The sequence below is a fragment of the Dromiciops gliroides genome, chromosome 4, assembly GCF_019393635.1.
Source record: "Dromiciops gliroides isolate mDroGli1 chromosome 4, mDroGli1.pri, whole genome shotgun sequence".
NCBI lineage: Eukaryota > Metazoa > Chordata > Mammalia > Microbiotheria > Microbiotheriidae > Dromiciops > Dromiciops gliroides.
Window position 1 is genome coordinate 181016867 of NC_057864.1, and position 20666 is coordinate 181037532.

General features: G+C 46.1%; 1 protein-coding gene across 3 annotated transcripts in view; it reads left to right on the plus strand.

The window, feature by feature from the left end:
* The first annotated feature begins 10407 nt into the window (after window positions 1–10407).
* Window positions 10408–20666, plus strand: part of LOC122726404 (junction plakoglobin) — a 35157-nt gene continuing 24898 nt past the window's right edge. For 2 of the 3 annotated variants that reach the window (XM_043964094.1, XM_043964093.1), the window contains exon 1: window positions 10409–10616. The gene's annotated coding sequence lies outside the window, so the exon portion shown is untranslated. Of the gene's footprint in view, window positions 10617–20666 lie in introns of all 3 variants that reach the window. The other variant, XM_043964092.1, reaches the window with a different exon arrangement.

Here is a 20666-nt window from a genome sequence, read left to right on the forward strand (position 1 = left end):
AAATGTTATTGGAGGAGTCAGTTCAGGAGGGATGGGAGATGCTCAAGAATAGAATTGTAAAGATGCCAAGGGTGACAATTCCAGTGAGGAAAAAAAGGGGATGTATCTGGAAAAACTGATGTGGATACACAGGGAACCCCATCAATCAACTAGATTTCTAAAAGAAATAGATGGAATATAGGGAAAAGATCAATTCACAGAAGGTAAATCTGAGTGTGTCCTGGTCCAGGAAAAAATAGTGTTAGGAATACCAAAGTTCAGAATGAGTGCAGTCTTGGTGAAGGAAGCTAACTACAACAAAAAGGCATTGTTGTTGTTTTAAGATATAGAGGGAGAAGGGCAGCTAGGTGGCTCAGTCGATAGAGCACCAGCCCTGGATCCAGGAGGACCTGAGTTTAAATCTGACCTCAGACACCTAACACTTACTAGCTATGTGACCCTGGGCAAGTCACTTAACCCCAATTGCCTCACCAAAACAAAACAAGATATAGAGGGAGAAAAAGGAGGCTCATAGAGGGGAAAGGACTTTTGCTTAGGGTGGATAGGAAGCTGATAACAGAGAGGAGAGAGACACCAACACTTCTCCCCATTTTTATTTTGCTTCTCTTTCCTCTGCCAAAGTGAACAGGAATGACAACAGAGATGACTGAGAGGAAATTGGTACCCTTAATAACAAGAGAGATAATATGAGAACTTCTAGCTGCCCTTGATGGTTTTGAGTCACATAGGCCAGAGGAACAGTTATCCCAGGATACTGAAATGACTGGTTGTATGACCCTGAGCAAGTCACTTAACCTTTGTCTGTGTTAGTTTCCTTATCTGTAAAATGGAGGTCATAATAGCGCATATTTCCCAGGGTTGTTGCAAGGATAAAATGAGAGCACATTTATAAAGTGTTATGTAAATGCTAGCTGCTTCTCCTTTTCTTTCTCCTCCTCTTTCTCCTTCCCCTCCCCCTCTTCTTCTTTCTCCTCCTCCTTATCTTGGAGAAGGGCAGATGTCCTGATTTTCCAAAAAAAAAAAAAAAAAAGGAAGAGAACAGAGTGTGCAAACTATTGTCTAGTGAGCTTGACTTCACTTCCTGGCTTAGATGACTTGCACATCAAATTTGCAGATGCCAAAAAAACTGGGAGGGATAGACAAGTGACAGAATCCAAAAGGATCTTGACAGGCTAGAACATTGGGCTGAATTTAATAAGATGACATGCAAGAGGGATAAATGTAAAGTATTACACTTGGGTACAACAAAAATCAACTTGTCAAGTTCAAGATGGGGAATGAATGATTGAAGCATTTATTATTCTATTAATATGTGCAAAGCACTGTCCTAAGTACTGGAGATACAAACAGAAAAGTAAGATAGTCTCTGCTCTCAAGGAGCAGAGTGAAGGAGGCAATACACAAGGAAGGTCTCAGCTGCCAATCAGATGGAAAAGTCTCATGGTCCTTAGGGTCCAGAAGCAAAGCAGATGGTAAGTTCTCTTCTTTAAGGTCATTTTCATTGATAAAATTGTATCAGTTCCTGATGTTGGACCATTTGACAGTGCCCAAGATTAGTGACAAGAACTTTCTTTTCTGGGTCTTCAATAAATGGCGCTGGGGCAGCTAGGTGGTACAGCAGATAGAGCACCAGGCCTGGAGTCAGGAAGACCTGAGTTCAAATCTGACCTCAGACACTATCTGTATTACCCCGGGTGAGCCACTTAACCTCAATTGCCTCTTTAAAAAAAAATTGGGGGGGGGGAGGGCAGGACAATGAGGGTTAAGTGACTTGCCCAGGGTCACACGGGCTAGTAAGTGTCAAGTGTCTGAGGCCGAATTTGAACTCAGGTCCTCCTGAATCCAGGGCTGGTGCTTTATCCACTGCGCCACCTGGCTGCCCCCAACCTCAATTGCCTCTTAAACAAAACAAAACAAAACAAAATCAATAAATGGGGCTGTAGTAGCTGTAGGAGAATTTCCACAAGAGATGCTTTGCAGGATGATGGTTGAGGGCACTGGGCTGGAAGCATGGTCATTCCCAAGGGTCTTGGGTTTGGGGTCCTGGGCTATCTCTATCAGGGACTGAGGGGAGATGATGGTAGTGGTGATGGCCTGGTCTGCCCTTTGCATGGTGTCTCTTGTCTTTCCCCCGGGGAAATAGGGATGGGGTAGATTAGGCATGATTAGACATCAGGGTTGTTCTGAGAAAGAAGTAGAAATATTAGTAGAATTCAAGCTTAATTTGAATGTGATATGGAAATCAAATTCAATCTTGGGTTGTATTGAGAGGCATAGCTTCCAATAATAGAGAGGTGATAATCCCACTGTACCCTGCCCTGATCAAATCTCTAAAGTACTGTGTTCAATTCTGAATGTCACAGTATAAGAGTGGCATTGATAATAATAACATTAGCAGGCACTTATATAGCACTTTCTAAATACAATCTCATTTTATCCTCACAACAGCCTTGGGAAGGTTGATGTTATTATTATCCCCATTTTACTGATAAGGAAACTGAGGCAAACAGAGGTTAGGTGACTTGCTCAGAGTCATATACCTAGTAAGTCTCTGAGGCCAGAATTGAATTCTGGCTCTACTCCTCTAACCATGTCACTACCAGTCTGGAGTGTTTAGAAGAAGACAACCAGGATAGTAGAAAGGGTTCTTGAGTTTGAGATTGATTGAAGGAACTGGTCATCTTTATCCTGAGAAGACATTTGGGAGAAATGATAGTTGTCTTTAAATATTTGAAGAATCGTCCTGTGGAAGAGGGATTAAATTTGTTCTCTTTGGCAGAACTGGGAACCATAGGTAGAAGTGGCAAAGAGGCCAAAGTAGGTTTGTTATCTAACTTCCTAACAACCCGAGGTGTCTACAAGTGGAAAAGGCAGCCTTGAGAGGTAGTGGGTTCCCTCTCCCTGGAGGCCAGATGACCACTTGTCCGGTATGCTAAGGTGAGGATTCCTTTTGTGTATGGGTTGGACTAAATGGCCACTGGGGTTCCTACCAAATAATTCTTCTTCTTTTTTGGTGAGGCAATTGGGGTTAAGTGACTTGCCCAGGGTCACACAGCTAGTAAATGTTAAGTGTCTGAGGCCGGATTTGAACTCAGGTCCTCCTGACTCCAGGGCCCATACTCTATCCACTGCACCACCTAGCTGCCCCTACCAAATAATTCTAAAATCTATGATTCTGGTTGGGACAGATCCAGGGTACTGGTTAACTGGGTCTCTTCCCTTTTATGTAGCTCTTTGCTGTACCTACCTCTTACTTCTTCCATAGTCTTTCTTCCCTAGATAAATGGAATAGGAATGATCTCATCAACACCCCCAGAAAATCCCTGAGGGCCAGGGAAGAGGTGATTGGCTTCATTTTGAGAACACAGAAATCTGAGGCCCAGAGAAGGGACAGGGATGGACGAATAGGACCAGGTTCCCATCAGCCAGCTATCCTAGACAGCCCCACCCTACCCAGTGATCAGGCTCCTTGATGGCACAGGGATTGGTGTGTCTTGGGAGCCAGGGAGAATCTGGGCGCTGACCCCATCCCCAACATGAATCCCTGGCTCTGCTTGCTGGTTAAGTCACCCCATAATCACTGCCTTGCCTGGATTACAACTGGCGCCTTGGTACCCATATCTCATCTCCTCTGATCCACAAGCAGCCTGGAGGAGTGGGGATGGCCTCTAATTCCCATTACTCAGGTAGGGAAATAGAGGTAGGGGGCTAATGTGGATCTTTTAAATTACCTTCTTCCCACCTCTTTTTGTTCTCCAACACATACTTTCTCTTATTCGTTTTCCTATTGGGCCTATGTCCAAACCAAAGATCATTATTTTTTCCACCCAAACTTTCCCTTGCCTAACTTTTCTACTTCTGTTGAAGGTACCATTATTCTTCTTTTCTTTCTTTTCTTTTACTTCTTTTTTTTTTGGGGGGGGGGTCAGGGCAATGAAGGTTAAGTGACTTGCCCAGGGTCACACAGCTAGTAAGTGTCAAGTGTCTGAGGCCGCATTTGAACTCAGGTCCTCCTGAATGTAGGGCCGGTGCTTTATCCACTGTGCCACCTAGCTGCCCTGAAGGTACCATTATTCTTTCAGTTACTCAGATTCACAATTTTAGAATCATCCTTCATTTTTCCCTCTCCCTCATACCTCAGACCCAATCAGCTGCCAAGTTATTGTTGATTCTTTCGCCACAATACCTCAAATCTGTTCCCTTTTCTCCATTCACTTGGCTACTAAACTATAATTCAGACTCTCATCACCTTTTACCTGGACTGTTGCAATAGCCTTCTAATTGGGGTCTTCCTGCCTCAAGTCTTTTCCCCTCTCCAATCCAACCTTCACACAGCTACCAAAGCAATCTTCCTAAAAAAAGAGTCTGACCATGTCAGTCCCTTGTTCAAGAAGGTGTCTCTCTCTTTGGAATTAAAAATACAGTCTTTTTGCTTTCAAACTAAGTCCAGCCTGCCTTTTTCAGGCTTAATGAACATTACTCTTCATGCAGTCTAGCTTCCAGTCAAACTCATCTCCCATCTCTTTGTCTTTGCCCAGGACATCTCTCATGCCTGGCCTGCCCTCCTTTTTCACCTCTGTCTCTTAGAATTCCTGGCTTCCTTCAAAGCTCAAGCTCCACCTCTTGAGACCTATCTTGATCCCTTCAGTGGTGAATGCCCTCTGTCCAGAATTTACTTTGCAACTATTTTGTATTTAGTTTTCTTAGTTCATGTTGTTTTGCCTCCCGATAATATATAAGCTGTTTGAGGGCAGGTACTGTTTGTGCTTTATTTTTTGCCTTTTCATCCTCATTATCTAGCATGGTGCCTGCTATATAGTAGATACTAATAAATCTTTGTTGATTTAAATTGGTCTGCAGCATTCAGTTCATCCCTCAAAGAGTTGGCTAGGTAAGGAGAAGTTGATACGTAACCATCTTTCTTTTTACTCATTTTAGTAAAATATGGGCTATTGTGAAAGCAGGTAGCAAGATTTGGGGGAACATATTTCCACTGATTCATGGAGGTCTTCCTGGTGGAAGGGGCTGGACAGGACCTTTGTATGGAGAGGGAAAAGAGTGGTAGTGGTGGTGGTGTCCAGTCTGTCCTCCAATCCCTGGACCATCCCTGGCCTCCCTACTCCTCCTTCTCTACCAACCCTTTGCCTCAGCTCTCTCCTTAACATTCACACTAATCAACCCCCGCCCCCCATCCTCCCTGCCCCCCCTCCATTTCCTCTCCCCTCATACACTCTGGTTACTAGTAGTCAGCTGGGATAATAAATTATCCATGAGTTGTAGGCTGTTCCTTTAACTGGAGGCTAATGTGCTGATGAAATATTCAGGGAGCTTAGTTCCTGATTCCTACTTCTTCCCTGATGGGGGTGGGGTGGGGGGTGGGCATTGCTTTTCAAGGCTAAGAACAACCAAGTGCCCAAACTAGAGTCTTTGCCTTAGGGGATTATCTACGGGAAGGTAGTTTGTCCTGAAGGAAGAGAAGGCAGAAGTCCTGAGCATGAGGCTGAGACAACAGGAGAGTGAAGTGACAGGGCTAGGATCTTCACTGATCTTTCCAGCCTGGGGTAGAGTCATCTGTGCTGATTACAGAGAGCATGGGATGGAAGTGGTTATTGATTTACCATGCTGTCCCTGGAGGAAGTAGAGACAGGCATGAAAAGTCTCCATTGCTTCCCTTCCTCCAACTCAGGCTTTTCTTTTGTTTGTTTTTTTGTTTTTGTTTTTTTTTAATTTTTGCAGGGCAATGAGGGTTAAGTGACTTGCCCAGGGTCACACAGCTAGTTAAGTGTCAAGTGTCTGAGGCTGGATTTGAACTCAGGTACTCCTGAATCCAAGGCCAGTGCTTTATCCACTGCGCCACCTAGCTACCCCCTCAGGCTTTTCTTTTAAGAGCAAATTTGTTCAGAGGTCTCAATGAAGTCACCTCACTGTAATGATAATAGCAGCCTGAATTGCTTTTGTACTTTATAGTTTGCAAAGTAATCTTCTCACAACAATACTATGAGTTGGTATTATTAGCTCTTATTATGAGCAAGTACTATTAGTTCTGTTTTACACATGAGGAAACTGAGGCTGTGAATTAATTACCCCTAATCATGGGGCTTATGGGTAGCAGAGCTTGAACCTAGGATTTTGGTGTCGGATCTAATACCCTTTCCATTTTTCCACACAGGCTCTTAGATCTCATATCAGCGTTGTAATCAGTTCCCTCACTTTAGCCTGAATCTTGTGGTCAGAATCAAGAGTACACTATTGTAGGGGCAGCTAGGTGGCGCAGTGGATAGAGCACCAGCCCTGGAGTCAGGAGGACCTGAGTTCAAATTTTACCTCAGACACTTGACACTTACTAGCTGTGTGACTCTGGGCAAGTCACTTAACCCCAATTGCCTCACTCACAAACCAAAAAAAAAAAAAAAAAAAAGAGTATACTATTGTAACAAGGAGTAGTGTCAAGACCACTGGGAAAGAAAGAGGGCTGAGTTCTAAGACAATATCCCATCTTCTCTCTAGACTATTCCCGCCCTCCCTTTGATATTTCCAGCACTTTGAATATAGTACATAGCAGGTGATTAATAAATGTTTATTGACTGATGTAAAATGAAGAGAATTAGCTGATGCTATGATTCTTCCTTGAGAGTACTTCTGGAAGCCCCTGGAAAGTGACTTTGGGACTGGAAGATAGGGATGGAATGCTGAATCTCCTCTCTATTTGGAACATCATCAATGTATATATGAAGGGAAGTTGGGAGGCAAGCAGATGGATGTCAACTGGTGACATGGGTGCATGTTAGGACAGGCCTTTTCTCCTGCCTTGCCCAGCTTTGGGTTCTAGTGGGAAGGTGGGGCAGGTGGGATGGGTGGGGCAACTGCTGTGTCAGCTAGAGGAGTCAGACTAGAAGCAGGTTTAAGGAGCTTGTGTTGTCTCCTCCTGTCCCCCCTCCCCAGTTTCCTCCCCCCCCCCCCAGTATGAGAATCACCTAGGTGTGTCAAAGGATTTCCAGAAACTTTAGGGGGAGATCCTGGAATAACAAACCATTACATATTGATCCAGCCTTGGGGGAGAGAAATTTGGTCCTGAACTCCGGGAGTCAGGTTTCCGCAACAGAAGACCTCCATGCATTTCGTGTTAATAGTAAAAGGAGAACAGCTTGGGGTACTTGGTATGTGTGTTAAGCACAAACATTGTCAGAGATTTCATAACCATATCTATGAACCTTCTGGCTCTATCCCTTCCCCCTAAGCCTGTATCTTCCCTTTCTCTCTCCCTTCCCTCTTCCTTCTCTGTCTCTGTTTCTCTGTCTTTCTGTTTTCTCTCTAACATTCCATTTCCACCCACATTTTTTACAGCGAAGTGTTTCTGGAGACACATCTGTAATTAAATGCCCTCCCTAGCATGGGTCAGGCACACCTCTCCTTTAGTGTCTGACCACTGGGCATCGAGATCTAGAGCTAGGCCACTGTTCCTTTTTCTCCCACACCTCGCCCCACCCGACCCCATCCGTTCAGGCTCCAGAGCACAAACCTCTTCTTGCTCTAAACAAGAGGTGTTGTTTGCTTAGGAAGTCATCTCTCCCCACTTCTGCGTCACATCTCCCCTTCCCCAGCCCACCATGGTGTCTCTGCTGAGGTATAAACCAACACAGAAGCTTCTGGTTTGTCTCACTGACTCTTGTTCTGGTGCCTTTCACCGTGACTATTAGTTAAGCCCTTAGTTATCTAACCCTGGCTTCTTCTGAGAGGCATTTACTATGCGGTTAATCAGGAATCAGCCTGACACAACCACCCAAGGTTGGAGGTCACCAGACTGATTTCCCCCAGGTATTTTTTTATTCTGCTCACACTTTAAGCCCGAGCTGAGTTAGAGGGAAACTCTGTGTGTGCAGATGTGTATGTGTGTGTGTGTGTGTATGTGTGAGAATATATATGTGCCTGTCTGGGAACATCTTTCCATGAGTCTATGGGTATGGGGCTTGCTGTGTAAGTGAATGTGGATATGTCCATGTATCTCTCAGTGGGGGTCTTGGCTATTGATTTCTGTGTGGATTGGAATGTGGGTATAACTGTGTGTCTGTGTATGGGGCTCTCTCCCTATGAGTGTACAAGGTGTGTGTGTATTTAAATGTGTGTGGGTGGAGTGTCGAGGGGGTTCACATAGCAAGCAGAAGCTTCAGTACCTTATATGGCCAGAGGCCTCAGATGAAGAGGAGGGGAAGGGGGAAGATAAAAATGAGAAGGGGAGCCCATTCCTTTTCTGGGATAATGGCTGCCAGAAGCCCTCTGGGCTTCACTAGATAGGATGAAAAAGAGATCTTCCCTTCTTACTTCCACAGAAGCTCACTGTCTCCAGATGTTACCTCTACCTGCTCCCCTTCCGCCATAGTACCTCCTTTTACTCTTTGGGCACCTCCATTTTCTAGTTATTTTTGTCCCCCGGGGATTAACCCCTTTTTTATGAGTTAGAGTGAGATGGGAAACCCTTTCTCCCACTCTAAATGTTGTAGCCCTAGAAGGCTGAAGTGAGAAGAAAAGGAATTAATCCTTTGAGGGCTAATGTCTCAGCAGCCACAGAAGTCTGGACAAGAGGAAATGGATTTAAACCACAGCAAGGAAATTTAGGTTAAAAACAAAACAAAACAAAACAAAAACTTTCCACACGGCAGTAGCACAATTGCACTTTTTCCTAAGGGATTTTGGGAATTTTTTTTTCTCCCCAAAGGAGAATTCCCTGACTGTCTTGGTTTAGAAGCAAAGAAATGGATGACTTGGTGGCTGTTTCATCTTCCCTAAGCTCAGTCTATCTACGGAAGAGAGAGAGGGAAAAAACATCACTCTTGAAAATCAGGTTAAATTCATCATGTTGATAGATAATTATGATCTCCAAGCCTCTAACAACAACAACTACTACTACTAGTACTAGTACTACTAGTACTACTACTACTACAGAAATCTGATTTAGGGGTGTAAGAGAGGGGCAAGCTTTCTATATGAGGAATAGGGAAAACAGGCCCCTCTTATTCCAGCTTCTTTGCAACTTCTGCTTCTACTTCCATCCATAGTAACACCCTATGCTTTTTAGTTAGGAGCTGACAAGTTGGGACACGATGTGGGGTGAGACACCAGTGAATTATTATTGGGGAGGAAGGCACATACTGTATTCTATTCACTCCATTCAGAGGCATTACTTTGTTCTCTCTTGTTCCTGACACCTTCCCCCTTCCCCTGCTCCCCACCCTCTGACCAAGTCAGTCTAGTCTTTTCCTTCTTATTGGGTGGGTCATGTGAAAGAGATAGGAAATAAAGCAAGACCTGAGCGTAAGTAGGGGCGTGGGTGAGAACCAGGACACAGAGTGGGTGTTGGCTTTCAGGAAGGGAAACCCAAGCAGGATTGGGGGGAAAAGGCCCTTGTCCCCAGCCTGAAAAAGTTGATATGTTGGCTGAAGTAGAGGGAGGTTGGGTCGGTGGAAGAAATGTAGACATGAAAATACCCAGAGAGGGAGCTAGCAGGGCAAAGAGCATTTGAAAGGCTGATCTGTTTGGCAATGCTGCAAAATCTTTGCTGCCTCCACCCACCTATTATCTCCTCCGGGGAGACCTCCTGGATTGGGGTAGGATGTTTGGTTATCAGCTGTGGGCTGCGTTGGAAGGGACCACTGTGCTTGACATAGGATGTTGAACTCATTGTAGTCCTTCTAAAACCATCCATTCAATAAATGCCCAGAAAAGGAAAGGCCGTGTTTTCCTTTCCAGAATTTTAGGACCACCGTGGTGCTTTTTAAATGTTTTTTTTCCTTTTTTTGCCTGCTGCTTGGTTTTCTTTAGCTCCGCAGGCTTGTTTCTTCAGTTTTCTTTCCAACATCCCATACGAGGCTTTTCTGGGACCGTCGAGTTTGCATTCAAATCCTCTTTTCACTCAATCCTAGGTCTTTGCCACCTGATGTCTACTTTTTTGGCCTCGGTGAATAATCCTCTTGAGAGAATTATTCCTTGATGCTGAGTTGGTTAGGCGTCTACACAGGCACGCGGCTTTCCTGCCCTAGAGCCGCCCCCCCACGCCCGACTCACCTGTAGGACAGGTATGGGGGGGAAGGTGGGAGTGGGCTCTACCTGGTGGAAAGCATGGGTGGGGCAAGACACACCCCAAACACTCCATTGGTTTCTCCCCAAGGTTTACTGACAGCGCTTCACCCATTCACGAGGGCGGTATTCCTTCTCCATCCAATAGACGCGGAATGGGTATCGGACCTCGGGCTGGGGTCGGGCCCTAGAGTCGACTGGCAGGGCACGAGGCCAATGGAGAGGCGGTAAACACAAGCGGCCAGGGGGGCGGGCTCGGAGCTCGGCACCGCCCCGCCGCAGAATGGGCAGGCCGTAGGGCCAGTGAGAGCGCGGTAGCGGGTGGGCGTCGCCCAGGGGGAGGGGCTCCGAGGGGGAGCCCGAGGCGTGGCTTGGCTGTCAGGTCTCTTCGCCTTTTGTTCGTTTAGGGAGTTGCAGCCGCGGCCAGAGTCCGGAGCAGCCACCGCCCGAGCAGAGCAGATCCTCCGATCCAAACCCAGCCCAGCCCTAGCCCTGCTCGCTGCCCCGAGCCCCATCTCCAGCCCGGACCCCGGCTACGAGCGCAGGTGAGGGGCGCATGTGGCTGGAGCGGGGGGCGACCATGACTCCGCGCGCTCGGGTGCGAGGGGTGGGGGCGCCTGGAGGGGCGGGTCCGGCGAAGTGACATTTAGAGGAGGAGAGGAAGGGGGCGCCAACGGGAGGGGGAATGAGAAATCTTTCCCAGACGGGGCGGTGGGAGCAAGCGCCTACTTATAGGGAGTGAAGAGGGCGGCTGCTTTTGGAGCATTGAGGTCTGCGATGGGTGGGTAGGGGCACAGAAAGGCAATCGGAGTCGAGAGGTTTTGCTTGGGGAAGGGGTGTCTGAGGGGTCAGGCTGGCCATTCCGAAGGGGGACTGGGTTAGTGGAGGACTGAACTGGGTGGGGCTGGAGATGTGGAGCGAGAGATTGAGAGGAGGGTGAGTTTGGGGAGGGAGGGTCTTGTTCCTTTTAAGGCGGGGGGGTTGGCAGCGGTGGCTTGGGAAGGGCTTTTGCTTCGTCCTGGAAAAGTCTGCGCTGGAGGGGTTGGGAATTGGAGGAGGGGTACGGTGGAGGGGAGAGTAGGTGGAGGGGAGAGTAGCGTCTGGCTAGAGCGCTGGACTGGGATTGAGGGGAGACTTTGACCTCATTTCGCGTGGTGAGCACATAGAGCCTTCTCTCTGTCCAGCTGGGAATTTACAGTTAAGGAAACTTGCAGCTGGGCAGCATTCCCCGTCCCTCCTCTACCTCCCCACAACCGAGCGTCATTCTTGCCCTCCTCTTCCTCCCCCACCTCCCCAGGCCTGGGTGGGGCCCTATTGTCTGGGTCCAGATTTCCGAGGGGTCAGTGCTCTAGCATTGGAGGCGGGACCTCCATTCCTGGTTTGCTGAGCAGGTGAATTTGTTGTTAGCCTTCAGTTTGGCATTGGGCATTAAACGGATCCCAGGTCCCTGGGACTGAACATCCGAGTCCTGGATTTACTTTTCCCTAGAGTGTGTTTCGGTTTCAGGAGGTGGGGAGAAGTGGGTGGCTTGTTTTGTTTTAGGGTGTATGAGTTATTGTTGAGACTTGGGGAGGGTTTCCGGGAGGAGGTGGGTTATGGAAGGTCAGGAAGCAACAGGGGTGGTGGACAAGGGTCAGGACAGCAGAAAGTTACCTGGTCTTGCTGGTGCCTTCTTGCTATTTTGTCTTCTGACAGAGTGGGGCTTAGAGATAATGGAACTTAGAACTCTGAGAGTCCATTAGAGAACACCTGGTTCAAATATCTCACTTCGAAGACTCTTTGTAACTGGTTATGGAAGGTTTCCACATGGCAGTCGGGTCTCTCTTTTCTTCAGTTTCCTCAACCGTAAAATGGGAATGATACTATTTGCCTTGAAGGGTTGTGAGGACCAAATGAGATATTTGCCAATGGCACAATGTCCCCACATAGTAGGTGCTTATACAAATTTATTCCACCCCTCTCCCTGTCTTCCTCTCTGTCCTTCTTTTTCTCCTTCCCTCCTGACACTTCTCCTACCTTTCTTTTCTTGTTGTGGAAAATTCACCTAGCAATAAACTTTCTTGTTCAGTCCTCACTGACTCTTCGTGACCCTGTTTGGGGTTTTCTTGGCAAAGATAGTGGAGTGGTTTGTTATTTCCTTCTCTAGGTCATTTTACATATGAGGAAACTGAGACAAACAGGATTAAGTGACTTGCCCAGGGTCACACAATTAGTGAGTGTCTGAGTCTGGATCTGAAGTCAGTTCCTCCTGACTCTATTGACGATGCCACCTACCTTCCTCAATAAACTTTCTAAGGGCAATCATAGAATCAGATCTAGAGCCAAAGGGCCTTAGGAGTCAGGAAATTTAGCTCCCTCCTTCTCCTCAAGACCTTCTTAACTCTGAATAGACCTCAGAATGGAAAGCTCAGAGCTGATCCTTTCTGATCTTATCCCTTCCCATCCCCACCTCCATCCTGTTTACTAGTCCCAGGGAGACAGAGGGAGCCTACTTGCACTTCACCTTCCTTTCCCAATTCAGGAAAGCCTTTTTTGGGGGAGGGGGCAGGGCAGTGAGGGTTAAGTGACTTGCCCAGGGTCACACAGCTAGTAAGTGTCAAATGTCTGAAGTCAGATTTGAACTCAAGTCCTCCTGATTCCAGGGGCCAGTGTTTTATCCACTGTGCCACCTAGCTGCCCCCCAGGAAAGCCTTTGTAACCTTGTTGTAACCACTATCCCCAGCCCCAGAGCAGGAGATTGAGCTAGGAAAATAATCTGTATAGGAGACCTCAATTATCTTATATTCTTACCCTGTCTCTTACCCTTTCCCATTCCCTGGTTTAATTAGCTGCCTCTTAATTGAGGAAGAAGCTAGCAGCAAGCAATAGGGCTTGATTTCTACTTGATTACCACATTATGAAGTTTGCTGAAGCTCAACTACTGCAGGTCTGATTGGGATCTGGGCCTTCTGAGGCACTCCTTGAACAAATCATAGGGTCACGTTTTTTTTTTTTTTTTTAAAGTCTAGGTCCTTGCTGAGACCTGGGAAGGGTTGGTAGTCTCGGGTTGGGTCTGGTAGACTGCTTGGGTCTTGCCCAAGAAATATAGCTCAATTTATATAGTGTTTTTAGGTACTCTTCTCAAGATGACCCTGTGAGGCAGGTAGTGCCTGTATTATTGTCCCCATTTTAGAGATGAGAAAACAGAGGCTGGGAGAGATAAGAGCCCTAGGTCACACAGCTAGAAGGCAGTTCTGGAGCAGGAGAAAGAGGGTTGGATTTTGGAGTCTGAATCCCAGCTCTGCTGCCTACACACTTGGGTCACTCTTTGGCAAACCATTTCAATTCTCCTAGTCTCAGTTTCCTCATCTGGGGGGCGGGGGGAAGAGGATATGATGTACTAGAAGATCTCTAAGATACCTTCTAGCCCTAAATATATACTCACAATCTTTTGTTTTTGTTTTTGTTTGTGGGGCAATGAGGGTTAAGTGACTTGCCCAGGGTCACACAGCTAGTGTCAAGTTGTCTGTGGCTAGATTTGAACTCAAGTCCTCCTGAATCCAGGGCTGGTGCTTTATCCACTGTGCCACCTGGCTGTCCCCTACTCACAATCTTTTGTCAAAGATGAGATTTGAACTGAGGTTTCCTGACTAAGTATTAAAGCACTTGTCCACCACATCACCTCTGAGATCCTGTTTCCTCATTCCCCTTCCCTTACCCCCTTTGTTGTCTTTTTTTCATTCAGGTCCAACTCTTCATGACCCTATTTGGGATTTTCTTGGCAGAGATACCGGGAGTGTGGTTTGCCATTTCCTTCTCCAGCTCATTTGACTGAAGAGCAAACTTAGGCAAACAGGATTAGATGACTTGGCCAGGGTCACACAGCTAGGAAGTGTCTGAGGCCAGATTTGAATTTGGGGTCTTCACCACCCAGCTGTAGGCCCTACCCCCACCCCCATCTTTTAGTGGATTGAATTTATCAGTTAGGGGATTTATCAGTTAGACCTAATTTTTTGCTATTAGCCCAAGTCTTTCCAAGGCCTCCCTTGGAGGGTTCAGATTTAGTTCTAAGGGTGAAGAGGTAGAGGGAAAGCTTGGAAGGGTAGTAGAAATCCTCTGAATCTTAATTCCTTTGCTGCTGCTGCTTGCTGCTGATATAAAGGTGGGGGGCAGGGGATAGTTTGTACCAGAGCCAAGGAGGAGGGGCAAAGGCATGGTAATTGCATTAACTCAATGATTAGTTTAGCTAATCTGCTTTGTGGCTGAGTTGAAAAGATTATACTGGGGAAGAATTGCTCTGGACTTGTCTGAGAAAACGAGTTTTTGCTGGAGGAGGAAGGTGAGTATATTAAGGAAAGAAGAAAAAAGACTTGAATTTGATCTCTTCTTTCTGCCTGAGGTCTGTTGCACTTCAGGTAAAAGGGGACCCTGTTCCTTCTACCTTCCTTGTTACCCCACTGAGTGCTCAGCCCCAGGCTACCCCCATCAGTGCCTGAGGAGGAAAGGGAAATCAAAGAATGAGGAAGGCCAGGGTTGGAGACTTCAGCAAGGCCAAGAGACCCCTCTTTGTCTCAGGACCGGGAGATTGGGGTCTGGGGGCCAGATAGGACTTTTGCGGAGCCCTGAAAAGGGTTAGGAGAGGGCAGTTTTCACAAAGAAGCTTCTTTTTTTAAAACTCTCTGGGAGTTCCCATCTTTTCCCATCCCTAAGCTTCCAGAGGCTCCTATGGGTGGGGAGGAAGAAAGCTGAGAGGGGACCATAGAGGAGGAGGAGAAGTGGGAACAGGGCTTCTTTGAAGCCTGCTTTGACTCACTTCCACATTCTAGCTCATGCTTGGGGGGTTTTCTGTTTTCTGATTGTGAGGGTGGGGCTGAGAGGGTCTCTCCTGGCCCAGTAGATTGTTGGAATATAATGGGGGTGGGAGCAGGGGTGGAGGAAGGTCATACGACCTGATAGGGAGGCCTCTGGAAGGAGGGGGTTGTGGGTAAAGCTAAGCAGGAATGCCTGCCTCCAGCTAGTTTGAGCTCCTGGGCTGATCCTGTCTCTGGGATGGTATGGAAAGTGAAACGCTCTGCTTTGTCCAGCGATAGGACCAATCTAGAAGGAAAGCGGGTACATCAAAACAAAGGGGGTGGGGGAGAAAGCCAGCTGGGAAAAGTTCCCCCCATCTTAAACCTTTGGACCTTCCTTCATAGGGAGTGGGGAGAATATCTGAGGGAGGTTTCAATTAGCTTTGTCTAGCTTTCGATTGGGAGAAATCTAGAGGTTAACCCAGCCATTTCCCTGCCATTGGGTGGCATGGCCCCTCCCTCAAATCAGTGGGAAAGATTCCTTTGTCCTTTCTGTCCATGTTGGGAGAACTGAGTCAGCCAAGAGGAACAGGGATTCAGAAGTCGTAGTGGCCCGTCTGGTGCCCTTTGAGAACTCTCTACGGGGGCAGCTAAGTGGTGCAGTGGATAAAGCACTGGCCTTGGATTCAGGAGGACCTGAATTCAAATCCAGCCTCAGACACTTGACACTTACTAACTGTGTGACCCTGGGCCTTAACCCTCATTGCCCTGTTCCCCCCCCCCAAAAAAAAAAAAAAAAAGAACAGAGTCTACATTCTCCTGGTGGGACCAGAGGGTCCCTCAGCTCTGATGTTGCTAGACCTTAGACAAGTCACTTAATCCCTTGATGGACCCAGTTTCCTCATTAGTAAAGTGTTTAGACTAGATGACCTCAGAGGTGCCTTCCAGCCCCTAAACTGATCCTGTGATTTAGAGAGCCTGGGAATGGGGGAGGGAATACAAAGGTCTGCTCTAGCTATCTGAATGTCTGAGGTCTGTGGGAAGGCAGGAAAAGATCAGTTAGAGTTCTGTTCACTAAGGGGGTTGGGTCAAACCTGTCTTTTGCCATTCTTTCTCCAATTCCTTAACAGCCCAGGTCCTTGTAAAAAAAAAAAAATTGGGCCCTTCATGTTGGGATGGGGGAGGCAGCTTCTGCTAGGCAGCCTGGAGAATGAACCTTTGACCAGCAGGTTTCTGTCTTACTGTATTTAGGTCTTTTGCTTGTGGTTTAAGGGAAACCACCAATGGTCATCTTTTCCTTTCCTCTAACTCCATTTATTTTTTGAAAAGGAGACTCTATTCTTATTTCTTCCTGACCCATCCCAGGCCTGAAATAAACTGGGGAATGTTAGGGTGGTCCTTATACCTAATCCTAGAGAAGAGACTTGACAGAGTGGGAAGAAAATGGAGTTGAAATTTAGATCCCCAAGCATGTGAATGGTTATCATACAGAGGGCCTATAACCCTCTGTCACCACTGAGGAAATAAGAAGAGGGAAATGGCCTGGAACCATTGAAGGAGGAACGGTTGGATATGTTAGACAGCAAGAAAGATGATCAAGACTGGATTTTGATTAGACTAGATAAAGATTCCTTCCTCATTATTTGTTGCCTTCCCTGGCTTCCTTTAAGTCCCAAATAAAATCCTATTTTTTTTTTGTTTTTAAAAAATAACATTTTATTTTCTCCCAATTACATGTTAAAACAATTTTTTTTAACATTAAAAAAGTTTTGAGCTCCAAATTCTATCCCTCCCTTCCCTCCTCCCTGAGTAGGTAAGCAATCTGATATAGTATATACTTGTGCAATCATGTAAAACATTTCTATATTAGTCATTTTGTGCAAGAAACCTCAAAAAAAAAAAGAATGAAAGAAGAAAGTGAAAAATAGCATGCTTCAGTCTATTCAAACAGTATGATTTTTTTCTTGGTAGGCTGATAACACACCTTGAGTGCTTTGGGATTGTCTTGGAAAGTTGTATTGCTGAGAATAGCTAAGTCATTCACAGTTCTTCATACTGTATACAATATTCTCCTGGTTCTGTTCACTTCACTTTGCATCTGTTCATGTAAGTCTTTCCAGGTTTTTTCTGATAGCATCTTATTCATCATTTTTTTTTTTTTTTAGTGAGGCAATTGGGGTTAAGTGACTTGCCCAGGGTCACACAGCTAGTAAGTGTTAAGTGTCTGAGGCTGGATTTGAACTCAGGTACTCCTGACTCCAGGACCAGTGTTCTATCCACTGCGCCACCTAGCTGCCCCCCCCCATCATTTCTTATAGCACAATAATATACCATCACAATCATATACCACAGCTTGTTTAGCCATTCCCCAATTGATGGACATCCTCTCACAAAATACCATTTTCTACCGGAAGCCTTTTGTGACCTCTCTTAATTCTAGTGCCTTTCCTCTCAATTATTTCTTATTTATCCCATATATGGCTTGTTTGGACATTTATTTTCTTGTTGTCTCCCCCATTAGATTGTGAGGTCCTTGAGGGAAGGGCCTCTCTCTTCCATTTTGCAACTCCAGAGTTGAACACAGTGCTTGGGACAGAGTGGGTGCTTAATAAATGTTTTTTTTTTTTTATTAGAGACACTGGGATGGTATATATTTGTGTGCTGAAGGGTGCTGGTGGTAGTGAGTAAGGAGGTCTAGTGCTGTCTTCCTTCTAAATGGGATATTGGGCACCCAAGAGGGAGAGGGTTTCTCCTTCTTGGGTGGGGAAAGGAAGAAGACAACCAAGACTTCTCCCCTAGAGGTGGTGTTCGAGGTTTGAACTGAGGTCTCCTGACCTCTGCATATTTCAGCACTTGTCCATCTATTGCCTTTGAGACCCTGCTTCCTCATTCCCCTTCCCTTTCCCCTTTTGTTGTATCTTTTTTCAGTCATATCCAACTCTTCATGACCCCATTTGTGGTTTTCTTGGTAGAGATACTGGAGTGGTTTGCTATTTCCTTCTCTAGCTCTTTTTGACAGATGAGGAAACTGAGGCAAACAGTTAAATGATTTGGCCAGGGTCACGCATCTAGGAAGTATCTGAGATTGGAGTTGAATTCAGGGAGATGGGTTTTCCTGACTCTAGGGAAGGTACTCTATGCACTTCACCACTCAGCTGCCCCCTTTCCCTCCATCTTTTTGGTGACTTCAATCAACAAACATTTATTAACTGCTTACTATGTGCTAGGCATATAGGCCCTAGGTCCTGAGGAGAGATACAAAGATTTGTCCTAAGGTGTGGTGGCAGTATAGGGATGAGTTTCAGAGAAGGTTTGAGATCAAGTCAGATCAAGTGAGGGCTATTGCTGGGTAATTGCTTATAGGCAAGTATGACTCTGTTAGGTAAATGAGAAAGAGCTATCTATACTGTTAAGGAAAACGTTCCTTGATCTTAGTCCACTTTTGTTGGGGATGGAGCCAATGGTACCATTCTGTGGCAGTTCTCAGGCAGGGCCTGATTTGAAGGGTGAGTGACCATTGTTGTTGGTTTTGTCCACTTGAACAGTCCCTAACTTTTGGTTTCTTGGTTTGGGATGGGAGGGGAGTGTGACCCTAGATTATTCTGAAGCCAAGATTATATATCCTATTGCTTCTTCCACCACCTAACTCTTGAGTCTTCATGATTAGCAGAGTCCAGATAATTGAATACAGATGTGGAAAATCTTTCAACATCATTTCAACTGTGACTTTTACACTAAACCTTTCTCATCTCAATCAGCCTGCCCAGTTTCAGGAGCTGTTAATAAGAAGCAATAATAGCTAATGTTTTCCTACTTTGTTCTGTTTATTCCTCCATCCTTATTCCAAGAAATGAGTCCAAAGGGATCACTAGATTGAGAGTTGGTGAGTGAACCAGTAGTCCTGAATAAACCACATCCCATACAGAAACAAAGATGACATTTTCTGCAGTTTATAAAGAGATGTGAAAGAATTTCTTCATACCAAGTATAAATGGTTTTGGATTACTCATGTGGATCATCCCAGTTAGTATGGAGAACTGTCAGTAAATATGAGTTCATCAGTGGGGTGCCTTCAGTGGAGTAGACAGATTTCCCTGGGGGGATAGAGTAGTTAAGCAATGGGCATTTCTGTCTCCTTTGAATCCCCTTCATTTTTTCCTTCCTGCTTTATTTGCTTTGGGAGCAAGCCAAGAAGAAAAAAAAGCCCCCCAAAACAACAAATAGGCAGCTGTGTCCGGCTTGGAACTATGACCATCCCACAGTCCTCAACTTGTCCCTAGGCACCAGCTTGGGCCAGACATCTTTCACTATTGAAGCTGGACACGAAGAGGGTTTTTCCTTTGAAGATTCAAGATGTGCCTTCATCCCATCCAAAAACTGGGAGCTCTCATTGTGTAGAAGGATGGAGATTGCCAAGGAAGGAGGAGACAGTATCTCCACCCTTTGGGGAACTCCCAGTCTGAGCAGGAAGATAGGATATACAAAGGAAGCAGATATGTTTTGGACTTTTGAGTATCAGGGTCCCTGGCTAAGTACAGGAAGGGCTAGAGACTGCCCTAAGGGGAGGGGTTAGTTGGCATCCCTGTTGAATACAACCTCCCTTAAGGTGATAGGAGTGCTATGTGGGAAATGTCCTCCCATCTGGAAAATGTCCAGTCATTTCTCTGGCCCTGCAGTGGCATGGCTTCAGGTGGTGACCCGGTAGCACATGCATATAGATAGCCTGAGTGGCAGAAAACGCTAGAGCCCAGCTGCCTGGTGATAGGGAAGCCCATGGGCAAAGCCTGGATAGGGAACACTAACGAAGCCTGACAGTGACAGCTGCCCCTCAGGGTTTCAGAGATTCCTGGCACCAAGGCAGCTCTTCAAGATGTGATCCATGTGGACAAAGAAGTGACTCGAGGACTGTGGAGGGCAGAACTGGCAGATGCCTGACTGGGCACGTGGGGCTATCGATGTTTGCACTTCATTCTCAGCACGTCTATCTCTGTTTTTTGTATGCTTCTGTCTCTTGCAGAAACTGAACCCTCTACCTCCAACCACTCCAACCTCTTTCCAGGTGCCTTGTGAAGAATCTTATCACCCTCAAGACAAATCGTATTGATAGCTTTTATTTTTCCATCACCTTCATTTCTAAATATGTCCCTCCTCTCTCCCCTACCCAGAGAGCCATCTCTTATAATAAAGAATATTTTAAAAAAGGAAGTGATTTCACAGCACCTGAATCTGAAAGTATAGGCAATGTTCCATACCCACAGTTCCCTCCTCCCATCCCTCACCTCTTCTGGGCCCAGCCTGGTCATTATAATCACACAGCATTTGGAGTTTTTGTTGTTGCTGCTGTTCTTTCCATTTGCCAAATCTTGTCACTTCTCCCTTCACAACATCTCTTCCACTTGTCGTCTTCTCTCTATTCACAGAGCCAGGTCCTTACCACTTGCCTGGACCATTGCAATAACTCTTTTTTTGGGGGGAGGGGGCAGGGCAATGGAGGTTAACTGACTTGCCCAGGGTCACACAGCTAGTAAGTGTCAAATGTCTGAGGCCGGATTTGAACTCAGGTACTCCTGAATCCAGGGCCGGTGCTTTATCCACTGCGCCGCCTAGTCGTCCTACAATAACTCATTTTTAAGAAATGGGCAGCTAGGTGCTACAGTGGACAATGTTCCCCCATTCTGCTTTGCTCTGCTTTTCTCTATTCTTGATATTCATTGTTTCTTACAGCCAGTCACAATTCTATCACACTCATGCACAATTTGTTTAACTACTGGCCAAGATGTGGATTTCTCCTGAACAATCCACTCTCAGCTAAGATCCCAAACCTGC